The sequence below is a fragment of the Callospermophilus lateralis genome, chromosome X (genome assembly GCF_048772815.1).
Source record: "Callospermophilus lateralis isolate mCalLat2 chromosome X, mCalLat2.hap1, whole genome shotgun sequence".
Classification (NCBI taxonomy): Eukaryota; Metazoa; Chordata; class Mammalia; order Rodentia; family Sciuridae; genus Callospermophilus; species Callospermophilus lateralis.
Genome location: NC_135325.1, coordinates 47755298 through 47772201, shown reverse-complemented (window position 1 = coordinate 47772201; position 16904 = coordinate 47755298). Strand labels below are relative to the sequence as shown.

Genomic DNA, 16904 nt, shown 5'->3' with positions numbered 1-16904 from the left:
AAAATATTCAACTAATTCACTTTTTTGCAATATTATATTGTGATAGTATATAACCAAACTTGTAATATCTCTGAAGTATGCTTGTATATGGAAGTTTTCAGCACTCTTGTTAGCACTTGATATTTCTGATTTTAGAAAAATTTAGCTGCTGTTGTGTATGTGTGTTCCCATTTATTGAATTTTTTATTGACAGATAATAATTGTACATGTTGTGTGGTACAGTGTAATGTTTGGTACACTTATGCATTGAGTCAATATACAATCTTAATCTTAAAGTATCTTAAATCAAGATACTTTAGGTTTCTTAAACTATCTTAAAGTATCAAGATACTTCAGGTTATCCATAATCTAAAACATTTATCATTTCTTTGTGATAGAACATATTCCTCTCTTCTAGCTACTTGGATTATATGATACAATAATGTTAACTATAATCACCTAGAACACCAACATTTTTTCCTCCTAGGTGGCTATGACTTTGTACTCATTGAATAATCTCTCCACATTCTCCTATCTGCCCTTACATTCCCAATCACTGGTAATCACTATTCTGTTCACTGGTTCTGAGTTATGCTTTTTAGATTCCACATATGAATTTGAAATCATGTAGTATTTGTCTTCAGGGGTCTGGTTTATTGCACTTAACATTGTGATCTCCAGTTCAATCCATGTTACAAGTGAATTAGAGAATTTTGTTCTTTCTTATGCCTGACTCATATTCCATTTGTATGTATATACCACATTTTCTTCATCCACTCATCCATCAGTGGACACTTAAGGTTGTTTCCAAATCTTGACTATAGTAAATAGTGTTGCAATGAACATGGTAGTGAAGATATTTCTTGTCATAATGATTTTATTTCCTTTGGATAAATATCCAGTAGTAACAGGGGCTGGGATGGTAGCTCAGTTGATAGAGTGTGATGCACTGGGTTAGATCCTCAGCATCACATAAAAACAAATAAATAAAATAAAGGTATAAAAATCCAGAAGTAGGAATGATCATATATCCTTTTTGATTTTAATTTCTTGAGGAAACTCCATACTGTTTTCTACAGTGACTCTACTAATTTATATTCTCACTAACACTGTGTAAGAGTATTTCTTACACAGTGTTAGTGAGAATAAAGTAAAGGTATTTCTCCATATTCTTATCAGATTTATCATTTTTCATATTTTGGATTATAACTGTACTAACTGTGGTGAAATGATATGTCATTGTTTTGTTTTGCATCTCCCTGATGATTAGTGACATAGAGCATTTTTCACCAACATTTTTATTATCACTGTTCTATTATGCTTGAAGGAATATCTCACTTTGGTTTGGATTGGCAATTTCCTAATTTATAACCCTAAGATGAACATCTCTTCATTTGCTTATTTGCAATTTGAATATCTTTTGGGGAAAATGTTTATTTAAAGTGTTGTCCAGATTTTAATTGGGTTGTCTTTTAATACTGAGCTGAAAGGAAGTCTATAATTCAAAAATAGGTAGAAAGATTCCTGACATTTAATTTGGCAATAATGTTTTATTGGAAACCATATACAAAAAAAGAAATTATAAATAAAATCAATTACTACATCAAAATTAAAAACATCTGAGTACTGCCAATGCCCCTGTGGAGAAGCTGAGGTCAACATCAAATTTTAAATAAAGTATACACAAAACTGTTTCAGCAATGCAAACAATTAAGTACATTGTTGTGGGTGATTATGCCATTGGTAAGACATGTTAGAGGAAGGGGAATTTGTCACAACATACAAATTTCCATCAGAATATGTATTAAAAGTTTTTGACAACTATGCAGTCATTGTTATAATTAGTGCAGAGCCATATACTCTTGGACTTTTTGATGCTTCAGGGAAAGATGATTATGACAGATTATGACCACTGGGTTATCCACAAACAGATGTTTCTAGTTTGTTTTACCTTGGTCTCTCTATCCTTCTTTGAAAATGTGAAAGAAAAGTGGGTGTGTAAGGTAACTCACTATTGTCTAAAGACTTCTCTTTTGCTTGTTGAGACTAAAATTGATCTCAGAGATGACCCCTCTACTATTGAGAAGCTTGCAAAAAAAAAAAAAAAACCAACAAAAGCCTATCACTTCAGAGACTGATGAAAAGCTGGCCTGTGATCTGAAGGCTTGCAAGTATGTGAAATGTTCTTCACTCACACAGAAAGGCCTAAAGAATGTGTTGGATAAACAAATATTAGCTGTTCTAGAGCCTCAAGAACCAAAGAAGAGTCATAGGTATGTATTGCTCTGCATGCCCCTCCAGAGCCCTTTCTGCAGAGCTGACATTGGCATCATACAAAAAGCAATGTTTAAATCAAACTAAAGATTAAAAATTAAAATTCTATTTTGAGATAATGACAAATGCCCTGAACAGGATTTGAATGAAACAAACGAAAGTGGATCAGAAGGATCCACTGTCTTACCCCTCCTCTGCCTCATTTTAGACCCAGAGCTATGAAGTCAGCTGACCATGGATTGAACCTCTGAAACCAGGAGCCAAAATAAACTTTTCCACCTTTAAGTTGTTCTTGTTGGGTCTTTTGGTTACACTGATGTAAAAATGACTAAAACTTAATTTCTAATTTATTTCACTTACAAGTGAAAAAGAACATTGCACTTTTTGAGGTGTACTTAATGGATCAACTTAGTAATTTAAAAATCTTTCCCAGTCATTGTTTTATATGCTTAGCATAGATTTGCAACTCAATAGTGTATGATATGGTATTCTCAGAACCCAGGTGAAGACCTGGTATATAGAAGAAACATGAGGGATGGAGGCCTACATCACTGAAGAGCTAGGAGTGGGATAGGTTCTTTAACAAGATGACTAGTCGAGGAAATGCTCTTATTCCTGTTTTGTGTATTATGGACATAATGCAGCCAGTTGCGGCTCTTAAGTTTAATAAAAATCATGGGAAAAGCCTTAGGAAAACTCAATAAGTGTTATTAAGGATTTTATCAGTTTATTTTGGTCATGGTTTCCAATTTTAAAAAACGTTTATGCAATCTTTTCTACCTTCTCCAAATCCTATTTCTTGAAGTTTTATTAGTATTGAACAAGTGCTTTCTCATGTTTCATTTTTATATGTATCCTTTTCAGATGTATTAAACAAAAACCTTTCAAAAAATTAAAAGCATCTGTGAATTAAAGGACACAAAGAATAGAATGAAAAGGCAACACACAGAATATGAGAAAATAGTTGCCTTTCACATATCTGATCAGGGATTGATATCCAGAATACATAAATAATGTCTACAGCTCAAGAACAAATATCTGTTTTTTAATGGACTAATGGCTTTAATAGATTTTTCTGCTAATATAGACAAATCACTAACAAGTATCTGAAAAGATGCTGAACTTCAGTAATCATTAAAGAAATACAAATCGAACCACAATGAGATACCACCACACACTCATTAAGATGACCACTATTAAAAAAAAAAAAAGGAAATAGGGTTGAGACTGTGGCTCAGCAATAGGGTGCTTACCTAGCATGCATGAGGGCCTGGGTTCAACTCTCAGCACCTGGGGAGGAGGAACAGTAAATAACAACTGTTGGCAAGGATGTGGAAAAACTAAAACAATGTTCACTGCTGAAGGAAATGTGAAAATGTACAGTCACAAGAAAAGAGTATAGTGGTTCATCAAAATTAAAAGTAGAATCACCATATGATTCAGTAATACACCTTTTGGATTTATACCCAAAAATTGAAAGCAAGAACTCAAATAGATACCTGAATACTCATGTTCATAGGTATATTATTCACAATAGCATAAAGAGGTAATCAATGGATGAATGGATATTCATATTATATGTGTATACATACAATAAAATGTTTTGTTGCCTTAATAAGGAAGAAAATCTGGCACATGTTACAACATGGATGAATCTTGAGGACATTATGCTAAATGAAATAAGCCTGTCATAAAAAGACAAATGGAATATGATTCTAATGATGTCAGATGCCAAGAGTAGTTAACTTCATAGAGAAAGAAAATAGAATGGAGGATTTTAATGGGTGGGCAGAGGGAGTAATATGGAGTTATTTTGTCATAGATGTGGAGATACCATTTTGCAAGATTAATAGAGTTATGGTGATAGGTACACAAAAATATGAATGCACCAAATACCACATAACTGTACACATACAAATGGTTACAATGATAAATTTTATATATATTTTACCACAATTAAAAAATTTAGATCACTTGACTATAAATATATGAGCTTCTTTTTTACACTCAATTCTATTTTCTTAATATGTAGGTCATCTAGTACATCAGTAGTGCACTGTTGATGAATGGTGTTATAAGTTTTGTGACAGATTAATTTCAACAAATGTGTCCTTTAATAAATTTTATCTAACCCGACTAAAACACCTAAGCTATCACTCTGAGTGTTATACACAGGATTTTTTTGACACATACCTTGGCACAGAATGTTTAAAGGAATGATATTACAATATTTGGTTCACATCTCATTAACTTTATTAACTTCAACTTCAATTCAGTTACTATTATTCAGCTTTCTGTTGCTGTAGCAAAATACCTAAGATAATAAAATTTAAAAAGGAAGCACTTAATAAAACTTCGTTGTGTTCAAATATGCCCCAATGAATTCCACTATTATATATAATTATAATGCATCAATAAAAACAAATATTTTCAGCAAAAAACAAAAAAGGAAAGAATTCTTTTACCTCATAGTTTTGGAGGTTTCGTTCCATGGTTACTTAGTTCCATTGCTTCTGGACCTATGGCAAGGAAATACATCATGATGATGTTCACCTCAAGGCAGCTGAGAAGTGAACAAGAGGAAGAAGAAGGGGCTAAGGTCCCAGTATTTCCTTCAAGGGCACACCCTCAATGACTTAAGTTCCTCTCACCGAGCCCCAACTTCTACAGGTTCCATCACCACCCAATAGCTTCATAGAGTGGGAACCAAGTCTTTAACACATGGGCTTTTGGGATACATTTAATATGCAAAGTAAGCAATGACATCATTTGGTAGAATTTAACCAAAAAAATCATATATACATGAAACTATTACAAATAGTAAGTTAAGTTCATCTATCTAAAGGAGTAGGTACCTTTCAAGATCAGTTTAATCAATGACACAAAAAAGGCATCATTTACAAATTACTGTTGTCAATACTTGGGTGTAGCATATTACAGTATATTTTTCTCTTTTCAAAAACACAGGTTTCTGGGCTGGAGTTGTGGCTCAGTGGTAGATCATTTACTTCACAAGTGTGAGGCACTGAGCTCAATCCTAGCTGGCACCACATAAAAACAAATAAAGGGATTGAGTCCATACACAACTAAAAAATATATTTTAAAAAACCCACAAGTTTGTTTTTGTACTGCTTCATTTTTATTAATTAATTTCATTTTTTAATTGAAGTAATAATATTTGTACATATTTAGGAGATATAATGTGTTGCTTTGACATTTAATTTTGTTTTGTTCTACAGTTATACAATGAGATCTCAACTCAGGTATATCTACACGATGTAAAACAACCCAGTAATAAAAGGAAAAATATATGCATACCCACAATAGCATTTATGAATCTCAAAAATCTTTTGCTTAGTGAAAAGACAAACAGAGAGGCTGAAGTTGTAGAGGGCTTGCCTAGCTTGTGTGAGGCACTGGGTTCGATCCTCAGCATCACAAAGAAATAAATATATAAAATAAAGGTATTGTGTCCATCTAAAACCAATATATATAAAACACAAACATAAAGAAGAAATGCTATAAGACACCATTTATAGGAAATTCTATAAATAGCAAAACTAATTTATAAAACCAAAAATCAAACCAAAATTTGCCTGCAAATGAAGGGGGGAAGAAATGTATTGGGAATACACATGAGGAAATGTTTTCCCAAGAAGGTAAAGTTCTCCATACTCCTAACAGATTTCAGTTACACATGTATATACAATTGTCAAATATCAGCAGATAATACAGTTAGGATCTGGGCATTTTCTCTATGCAAATTTTACTTCAAAAGGAAAAAGCAACTATGAGGAAATTCTAGTAAATCATTTACATATTGAATTATCTGAGTCAGAAAATACTGTTTCCTATAGCTAACATTAAAAAGCAACAAAAAACTAATGTGAATTTTGGAATATATAATGGATGGACTTAGATACATATATATGTGATAAAGTACAGGGAATGAATTGGACATAACTTTCCCATATTAATATATGAATATATGACCAGTGTAACTCCACATGATGTACAACCACAAAAATATATATCATACATACATATATTCCATGTATGTATGATATGTCAAAATACATTCTACTGTAATGTATGACTAAAAAGAACAAATAAAAAAAAGAAAGAATAGGAACCTGATAATGTGCAGTCTCTAGATGGTGGTTGTATCAATGCTCTACTATACAACCAAGTTAAACTTGCTGAGTGTGTGAGTATAGGTTTCAAAATAAGTTTCATATTAAAATGTCAGGAAAAATGGGATCATACTGAGTATAAATTTTTACCCTACTTAATTAGCACTCAAGATAGTTTGATCGTTTTATATGGTATTGCTATCTATTCAATGGAAGAAATTCTATGTGCTATAATTCTGGCCTATTGGACTATTCAAATGATTTCACAAGTCTAGACTGTGCTAAACTTTATAGCAGTGAAAACTTTGTTCTTATGAAAGATCATTGACTTAGTAACAATTCCAGGAGGGAATACCTTCAGGGTCAGAAAAAAAAAAGTTGTAGGTTAATAGTGTCTATTTCACAGAGCAACTCCAGAGTAATGCATACTAGTTTTTACTTGTACAAACACAATTTGAGAGGGCGAGTTTGCAATACGATGCAAAGTAGTACAATAAATAAATTCATTTTCATGGGTATTGCTTCTTGGAACAAAACAATATTATTTTAAATTTTATTACTAAAAATTTAAATTTTCCCAGATGCTATACTTTATGCCTGTAATTCCAGTGGCTCTGAAGGCTGAGGCAAGAGGATCACAAGTTCAAAGCCAGGCTCAGCAACTGCAAGGCGCTAAGCAACTCAGCAAGACCCTGTCTCTAAACAAAATACAAAAATGGGCTGTGGATGTGGCTCAGTAGTTAAGTGCCCCTGAGTTCAATCCCCAGTCCAAAACCAAAAATTTAAATTTTGCTAATAGTAATGGGGCATGCCTGTATCCCAGAGACTCAGAAGACTGAAACAGGAAGAGCATGAGTTCAAAGTCAGCCCCATTAACTTAGTGAGGCCCTAAGGAATGTAGCAACCTGTCTCAAAATAAAAAATAAGAAGTGCTTGGGATATGGCTCAGTAGTGAAGCACCCCTGGGTTCAATCCCTAGTTCCCAAAAACACTTTTTAAAATCTTATTTAAAATATATGCTTATTAATAAATATATTGGTACAAAATATAAGGAAATTAAAGTCATTATGAGAGGATGATGAACAATGACAACATCTCCTACCAGCATTTATAATTTTTAAATATAATTGTTAGTGTTTTGGGGGATTTGGGTAAAGAGGACCACACAAAGTTCTGCTTAGAAACCAGATTAGTATAAGCTGGGGATATAGCTCAGTTGGTAGAGTGCCTGCCTCACATGCATAAGGCCCTGGGTTCAATCCTCAGCACCACCAAAAAAAGAAAAAGAGAAAAAAAAACAGACTTTGGTAAAGGAGCACAGGGTTCCTGTTGAGGCAAATGTCAATGCAGTAACTAGGAGGATTCATCAATAAGTTTTCACACACAGACTATAACAATCTATAAAGATAATACTGCAAAAGCTACTGACAAGAGTATTTGAGAAGATACTACAAAGAGATGGATCTGACAGCAGGGAGAATGTATAATTTAGTTGTTTAATAAAAGATGAAAAGTAAAATGGACATACCTAGAAATGACAATAGTGATCAAATAGAAAATCTATTTCACAGCACAGGGGAAAATACACCACCAACAAAATAAAATGTTGCCCTTGCAACAGGAATGGACTGGGCTCTAAGCCAATACTTCAGGAGAGTTGTCTGAAAAAAGGCTGAGGTGGACTGCAGGCAGAGTGGGTAAACTCCAAACAGAGTAGAGAAGGGACTTTGAATTGCAATGCAGATTATAAAACAGGATCTCTGGACCTATACTCTCCATGATTTCTGGAATCCTCACAGCACTGTACCGATCAAAAAGAGGCCCACAGTGTTCTCTGGCTTCAGAGTCACCAGTAGGGATAGAATCTAGAAGTTGGCACTGGGTTTTAAATTCCAGAACATTGTACTTGTAAGGAAATGGAGGCAGCCAGTATCCTAGGATGGAAAACCCAAAGAATGTGACTGATTCAAGAGTAAAGATGTAAAGGGGTATGTCTGGGTGCTTTTAAAGCACTCACAGGTCCGTGGTTGTAGAGGGACTCAACTCAAGGCTTCAGAACGTCACAACAGAAATTGGAGGTAAACGGAATCATCATTGCATCACAAAGTAGTTTGAGGTCTGAAATTTGAAGCCAGAAATTGAGTGTCAAAATGTCTTCAATTAATGGGACTGTGTTTAGCCCTGGTGGTGTCATGTGCCCACACATCCATCTCTTTTTGATAAGCACACATAGATACAGGAAGCTACTGACAGAAAATCATGGGGAAGGGGTGGCAATCTTTGGTGGAGAGAAAAAGAGAACCAACATCCTGAGGTGATCTTCTTCTTTTAGAAGAATGGTGGCTATTCCCAGAGCCCCTGATCAGATTCCACAGAGACTCAAGATGAAATTCAAAATTCCCTAAAGAATTGGTGAAAAGCAAACACATTCTGTGATCCAAGCTTGACAGTTGTTTAGTGGGAGACGTAAGCAGTAGGGCTCTGGAGTTCATTCTATTGTGCTATAGATATCCAAACTCAATTAGCTGAAATGCAAAGCCACAGGGAATATCTTTATGTAGATATGGGGTTTCCAGAGCCACCATTCAGTCTTCAGGACCCACAAATGATTGTGGAGGGTGGAGGAAGGGATGAAGATGGAATACTTTTGGTCCCTCCTGGGTATGCTGTTGCTTCTATGTTACTCTCAGAGCTCAGCGTGACTACCAGTATTATACCTGGTGAGACTACTGGAAGGACAAGCCACAGGGAGGTTCAGGCCCTCATTCATCCCCAGTATCTTGTGCAATAACTGCCATGTCCAAAATGCTTCATGAACTGTGTGTTGAATACACAAAGGAATGAATGAATGAGAAGGACCCTTGTGGTGTTAGATGGTAGACACCCTGTCCTGGAGTTGGATGCAAGAAACAGTTTATCAGGATTTAAGGACAAGATGGGCCACTGGTTCAAGTTCACAAGGTGCTTCAAGATCATGGAGGATCTGGACTCTCTGGGACTCAAGAGTGGACAGCATTTCCTGAATTATATTGGAGAGGGGCTCATCTGGGATTTTAATGAGACCCCGATGTCCATCCTTGAAATTCCAAGGTGCTTGAAGAGGCAGTGAGAATGCACCAGAGGTCTAGGACTCTGGAAATAGTAGTGGGCTTTATGATTTTGGATTGTGACTCTGGCCAGTGGGAGGGAAGCATCCCTGCCTGTTTCTTGCATATCAAAGCAGTTTTCTGGTCAGGCTTTGGGAAAGAACACGACCAGACACCTGAGGTCCTTTACACATTTGTAATAATGGTGACTTTGCAACCTGACTTCAGGATCCAAAGGTTATTAGGGTCAGAGAGTTAAGTCCATGAGTTCCTACCACTGGGGTTTCAATTCAAATTGCTAATTTCTAATTTGCCAAAATGATGCTTTTCCTCCCTCACTGATTATTTTTCAAAGAGGCACAACCAGGATTTGATGTTTGCCTGTTTTTAATACAACAATGAAAAAGAAAGGAAGAGAATAAAGGCAGTGCTGTGCAAAAGCTTTGTTCAAGAAGTGATTATGTAGGAAAAATGCAAATCGACAAATTCAATGCATGAGGGTGAAAAATTCTTAGCAGATAAATTGCTTGGAAGGAATTTGAGGGATTTATCAAAAAAGATATCATATTCCCTCCTGCCCACAACCCCAAACTGATCCCTTCAGCTTTTCAGCCACTGCAAACTGGTCTCCATCTCTGACATGACCCTCCGCTACACATAGAGCTCCTCCAGAGAGAAGGGAGGGGTGTGCACAGTGATGGGGTGGCCAGCAGCAATTGCAGCCTGTTACTTTTAACCTCCGCACTGCTGCAGGTGAGTCATGAAATGACCTCCCTGACCAGAGCTGGCACTTGGAGTCTTCCTCAACACAGCTATTTCCCAAATTCTGAAGCTCTCTCTTGCTTGGGTAGATTTTGTCAGCTACCTATGAGAAGTCCCAGATGGTTTCTGCTCTGGAAGCTACAATGCTGCCTTACTCACCCTCAGCTGGCTACACAGAAATGCAATGTTGACTGATCCATTCTAGCCGAGGTGCAATTCCCATGCCTCCAGGCCTGCCAAGGTGTTTCCCATCAACCAGTGTTTTACTGGCTCTGAGAATGTTCGACCTGCATGATACTTGGAACCTCATATCGCTTGCTCCTGTCTCCCCACCACCTGAGCCTCTCATTTTGCAAGTCAGGGAACCAAAGCTTCAGGAACTGCCAGAGGTCAAAGGTTATGGTGGTTTAACACTCCAAATCAAGACTCCTATCCCTATCCAATTGCTATTTCCATGCTACAGCTTATGACTCTAACAGTCTACATCTCTTGGTAGATGTTCCAACATTATATGGAGAATAGGAAAAGTGACCAGGTCCCATGTCTCGAAACAATAGGGAAAATGGAGCTAAGAATGATCAGCATCATTTGTGCAGACTGGCTACAGAGGCATTTCTGTAAAAATACTTTTGTGCAGCTTCAACTCTGGTATGATCAGAGTCTTCTTTGATTTCATTCATGGTGGAAAACTCACAATATTGGGGGTGACTTCTCTTGAAGAGAACTTTCATCCATTACATAAATTCTTTGAAAATGAATGCCTTTGTTGGTGAACACAGGCAGGCAGTCCTCACCACTCCCTAATATCTTACATCAGGGCAATGCAGGGTGTGGATTGGAAGACTGTGTGCTGTGCTGTGCATGTGCTTGTGCTTCTATATCTGTACCCGAAGGTCTTCATGTGTCTGCATAAACCCTGCCACCTAACAACATACTAGTCCCTTTCATCCAAATGCAAGGTCACTGTAACCAAATATGCTTCCAAAAGTGTAGGGATGGTCCTGGGGAAAAATATTCTCCCATGCACATGAAACCATATAATCACCTATATGAAGAGTAGAGGAAGAACCATGTCTTTACATGTATATAAGTGTGGAACTCACTGATGGGGTTGCACAATAGGTGAGAATGTGTGACTCAACTAAAATTGTTCATACAAGTAACTTTTCTGGGTGGGGTTGTTATGATTCATATGCAAGGTGTCCTCCAAAAGCTCCTGTGTTATCACAGGAATATTCAGCAGTGAAATGATTGGAATGTGGGAAATCTAGCCTAATCAGTCCATCCAGCTATAGTGCCTGACTAGGTGATCACTGTAGGCAGAGGGGACATAACTGGAGGAAGTGGGAGACAGGCTGTGCCCTGGAAGGGTTCATCTTCCCTGAGGACCCTTTCCCTCCCCTCTCTCTGCTTACCGGCTGCCGTGGCTTGAGCACCTTTCCTCCACCGTGCCCTTCTGCCATGATGTGCTGCCTCATCTTCGGCCCAGAACCAAAATAACTTTCCCTCATCTGTGTTGTTCTTGTCAGATATTATGGTACCAATGACATAGCTGACTAAAATAAGCACCTTCCTGTACATGGCTGTACAGTCTCTAGAATCCAGTCCTTTGGGTGGAGGGACCCAATTAGCTGTCCCTTTGGCTGGAGGGACCTTTTCTCACCACATCAGCCTCCAATGGACTCTGCATGCAAGAAGCCCTGGGCTGCTCATGGGTTGTAGAGAATCACAGGTCTTTAGAGACCAATGTGTCTTCCCTCTTTACCATACATTTTATTTCCTGGCATTTGAAGAGCGCCAGTGTGGCTGGAGTTTATGCAGAAATGGTAGGCTAACAGGAGATGAGATCAAGAAGTGAATGGGATTTTATAGTATTGGATGGTCCTGGGGTGTGTGCGGCAGGAAATAAAAGGGGGTTTCTGAGCAGAGAAGTGACAGAATCTGTATGAAGGGCCCAGCATGTGGTTTCAGTAAGAGACACTCAGGAGGCAACACAAGAACAGAGGATTCAGTGAGGAGGCCACTGCTGTCAGAGAGTGACAGATGATGATACAGCGCACCAGAGAGATTCCTGTGGATGGGATTGAGCACTGTGGGTATTGGAGTTTCTAAGGAAGGCATAACTGAAAGCACTCATGAATGAACGGTGAAGGTGAGAGGGATCCAAAGATGCCCTCAAGGTTTTGGCTTGAGCAAGGAAATGGATGAGAGCTGACATCCTGGATGGGTGAAGTGATGGGAATAGGTGTGATGGACAGGGGTTCAGGGCCTCAGGTTTTGAAGGATATATTTGAATTGGGCCTGAATATTGGAGGTGCAAGTGGTTAGACTGAGTAGGCACCTGAACATGTGAGCCTGCACTCGAAGGAAAGATTGGGCTTGAAATACTAATGTGTGATTCCTCTCTGATATAGAGAAGGTCAAAGGCATAAATCTCTGTATAGTCTAAGGCAGAGTGTTAGCTCTCCATCACTTTAAAGAACACCTGACATAATGAATAGAAAAAAAGAAAGGGTTTGTTTTGCCTACAAATCTGGAAAGTTCTATCCATGATCAGTTGGCCCCACAGTTTGGGCCTCTGTTGAGGCAGCACAACACACACATCAGGAGTGTGTGATGGACCAGAACCACTTACCTCATGGCCCAGAAGCAAAAGAGAGAAGGAGAATAGCATTGGGCTCCCAGATGTCTCTGATGGAATGCTCCAGTGCTCTGAACACCGGTTGCTAGTACACACCTCATAGTATTTGCCTCCTCCCAATAGCACTGAGCTGGGGACCAGTACTTAATCTTATAGACTTTTGGAGACAGTGAAGATCCAAACCATAGCAAGAAGTGAGCATAGGTACAGAGAAGATATCAGAGAGTCAACCACAAGAGCACGCCAATGAGATAAGAAGGAATGAGCCATGACCCTGCAAAGGTGCAGACACTGAGGCAGAGGGAGAGCCTCGACACAGAAATGTGCTATCAACCACAGGAGCAAAGTGTTGAAAGGAGGAGGAAGTGATCACCAGTGGCCATTTCCACTCCTCAGTCAAGTCAGACCAGTATTGCCCCCTATTGACCAGAAACGACAACTAGCTTTAGTTACACACAGGTTATGTGCAGACCCCATTTCAGTGGAGTTGTGGGGGAAAAGTTTAATTGGGGAGGATTAAAGAAAAATACGAATAAAAGTTGGGGAAACCCAGTAGACACAGTGATCTTTGAGGATGATATGCTAGATGGAGGGGGACCTGAAAGAAAGGTAGGGTTTTCATTATTTCCTTTCTTTTTTCCTAAGGTGAGACAATTTGCAGAATGTTTCAGTACAGACCAGAGTCACCTAGTAGAGGTGATTTTGTGATGTGATGTGGGAGAGAAAACTGGGAGCATCATAAACTGAGGGTGGGTATTGAGAGGAATGTTGAGAGTTCATCCACAGCATTGAGATGGTAGGCAGATTATCTACACACAGCTGTAGGTAGGTGGGAAGTTTTGTAAACATTTGGGAACTTTCTTGTCTTGAAATGTGTCATTATCTCAGACTGGGGCTTTGAGTACTAGATGGGAGTTTTGCTTAGACAGGATGCTGGAGTCAGCTTTCTTTTTGGTCTCACTGACTAAAAGAACAAACAGCCACCTCTTAGAAGAAGAAAAGTATATTTTGGCTCATGGTTTCGTGATTCTGCACACAATGGGCCAACCCCATAGACCTGGGCCTAGGTGACACCTACTTCATGGTGAAAGGCATTGTGAGGGAAGCAGCTCAGAATATGGCATCCAGGAAGAAGAGAGAGAGCTCTGCAGACCAGGGACAAAAGTTGCATACCAAATGCATGACCCCAGTGACCCACATCTCCAGCCACACACGGCCTGCCTACAGTTACCACCCAGTTAATCCATGCTAGTGTTTTCTTCCACTAATTAGGTTAAAGCTTTCACAAATCATGCTTTCACCTCTGAACATTCTTGCTTTATCCCACACATGAGCCTTTGTGGCACACCTCCTCTCTCAATCACAACAGAGGATAAAGTGTGAACTGCAGCATCCACAGTGGAGAGAGTGACCTCAGTGAATCCACAAGGTTGCAGCAAAGCCCCCTGCCTTTTCTCTGACATGGCTTGGTGCAGGAGATACAGTCTTGGGAACGCACATTCCAAGCTTATGTTCGCTTCTGTGTATTTGCTTGGTAACAAGGTCTGCTGTGGAGGTGTCTGCTGCCTGGTGAGCCTTGACAGCATGGAGCCCAAGGACACATATCATGGTCCAAATACAGGGCTTACACCCCAAAGGAGACAAAACCTACTCCAACTACCTGCCTGATGAAGGTTGAGGGTGGGTCTTTGGGAGCACTAAGCGCTTCTTCTCCCCAGGGGGAATAACGTATTTTCATGCCCATAGCCAGTCCATCTGCTGCAGCATACACCTCAGTAAGCTGAGCTTGGGTGTCCAGTGATTGCCACACTCTCCTACTCTGTCTGGCTTCTGGTTGCTATGGTGATGCGGGCAGGGGCCAGAAGCTCTGCTATCTCAGTGTAAATGAGTGGGAGCCTGTGAATATAGAGGGGGGAGTTGAGTGGGAGGGGCAATTTCTTGCTGGTGAAAAGAGCCTTATGCACTTGAGCCTGTTAGTGATTAACACCTCCTGGGCCCTGCCTCCAAGTAATCACACCATCATTACCAGAGCAGGCTGGTAGGACTGAAAGGAGCCTCAGAGCACATAGCAGAGGGTCTTCCTTAGAGTCATTTCCCAGAAGGATGCACTGCATTAGCAAGTGTTTTTCAGGAGTACTGCTCTCTGGTAGGACTGCTGGGCATGAAGCTTCAAGAGCACTTACAGTGTGCCAGGCAAATTCATATGACCTGGAGATGCCCAGGGGGGAAGACCGTGCTCACCCTATGGGTTTGAGGTCATGGCCAAACAGGATGATCACCCCAATAGTGGACACGCCCCCTCACTCCTGCTCTCTCTTTTTCCACTTCTGCTGAAGCCCACAGTGGGGTGGGGGACAAAGATGAAACTAGGGGAAGTTGGCTGAAGTCCTGAGAAGCTCAGTCACCCCCTCTCTCCAGTTAAGAAACTCTTTGTCTTAATTCCAGTAGTCTTGTTCGGCCACCCCAGTTTCCAGACCCATAATCAGCTCTGCATCTCAGGGTCCAGACCCACATTGGCCTAATCTGCCTGGTGGCTGGTTGCTATGGCAATCCTGCCAAGACCTTTCATCACTAAGTGAAATAAAAGGCAGCAGGAAACCTGGAGTGTTGGCCATGTTGGGGAGGGGGGCCTGGAATTTGATTATGCTAATTACACTAATTGAGAGACTTTTGTGATTAAAAGCCCACAAACATAGGCCAGGACATTAGGGGGCTTCAAACAAGTAGGAAATGCTTTCTTCATTAGAGAAAAGGCCACAGAGTACTTTGCAAGATAAGGAAAGGTGCCACCAGATTAGGACTCAAGGGAATTTAGGAATGCATTCTGCCTACTATGTGGAATTTTAATTAAAAATCCAGACCTCAATTTGTGTCTGGAGCACGTTGGCAGGGAGAAATCCTGAATTCCCTCCCTGAGTGCAAAGGGGTGCAGTGCCCCTTGCTGGCCTGAGGGCAGGCACCATGCTGTTGACACTCAGCCTGTGGCTCCTGGGGAGTCCAGGTCGGCATTGGTTTGGGGCACTCAGCAGCTCTGCTGCCCACTTCTCTGCAGCTCGGTCCTGCCTTGTTTTCCTCCTTTCAGCCAATATTTTGGACTCTATAATCAGCTTAGGTGTCTAATGATTCAGTCATGGCTTAATTGGCCCTAGCTGCTGGTTGCTATGGCGATGAAGCCAGCAGCTCTGCTCTCTAAGTTGAAATGAGGGAAGCTGAGTTGGGAGGGGGACAGCAAATGGAGAGGTCCAAGATTGAAGGGGAGAAGACTCTAACTAAGCTAATTGATAGTCTTTGCTGATTAGAAGCCCATAAACACTGGCCCCAGGGCCAAGGCAGTGGGAGGTGGAGCTTACCTGGGAAAATAAAACATCCTATACAAAGGAAAGGTTTGTACTAGACACCTTCCCAAGAAGTAATCCAGGGGGAGAGAGAAAGTTCTGCTCTTCAGGATCTCATTATGAGGTTTTGAGGACACAAAGATGGGGGAACTGAGGTCAGCCTCCCAGGAGTCTAACACTCCTCAATTTTCAATCCTGACAAGTCACTGAGGCTGACAAGTGGGAGGGCCTGGAATTAAATCACATGCTGGGTAAGAGCTGTGCAGTCCAGGGCTCCTGATGACCTTGTCTGACCTTCCTCTCTGGCTTAATCTGCCTCCCTTTGAGACCAGGATGGAGCTCCCCATTTCACGAAGACATGAAGCCAGGAGGACAAGCAGCCTGCCCAGGGACACACAGTCCCCTCTGGGATGACACAGTGGTTCTTCTGGCTTTTCCTATAGACCAGGCAAAGGGCATGTGGACCAAGAACTTGGACACAGAGATATTTATCTATTCCAGGTTATCCCAAGGTGGGTTTTAAAAATACATGTTTAGGGACAAGTGACTGACAATCTGCCTATTGCTTCTCCTTGAGGAAAGTCCCCATCCTTCCCTTCTTGTCCCCCTCCTTTTGCTCAGGATAAAGCCTCCTTCTGGAAGTCCTTTCAGGATCCAGGCTCTCCCCCTACTGGTGGGCAGCACTGTTCCCCTT

General features: G+C 40.1%; 1 long non-coding RNA gene and 1 pseudogene across 1 annotated transcript in view; one reads left to right on the top strand and one right to left on the bottom strand.

The window, feature by feature from the left end:
- The first annotated feature begins 1679 nt into the window (after positions 1-1679).
- On the top strand, positions 1680-2340 carry LOC143638526 (cell division control protein 42 homolog pseudogene; annotated as a pseudogene).
- A 2147-nt stretch (positions 2341-4487) lies between these two features.
- LOC143638457 (uncharacterized) overlaps positions 4488-16904 on the bottom strand; it is an 83413-nt gene continuing 70996 nt past the window's right edge. Inside the window, exons 9-10 of the long non-coding RNA XR_013154619.1 lie at positions 4719-4772; positions 4488-4567 (exon numbers count right to left, since the gene is read on the bottom strand). This is a non-coding gene — a long non-coding RNA (uncharacterized LOC143638457). The remainder of the gene's footprint in view (positions 4568-4718; positions 4773-16904) is intronic.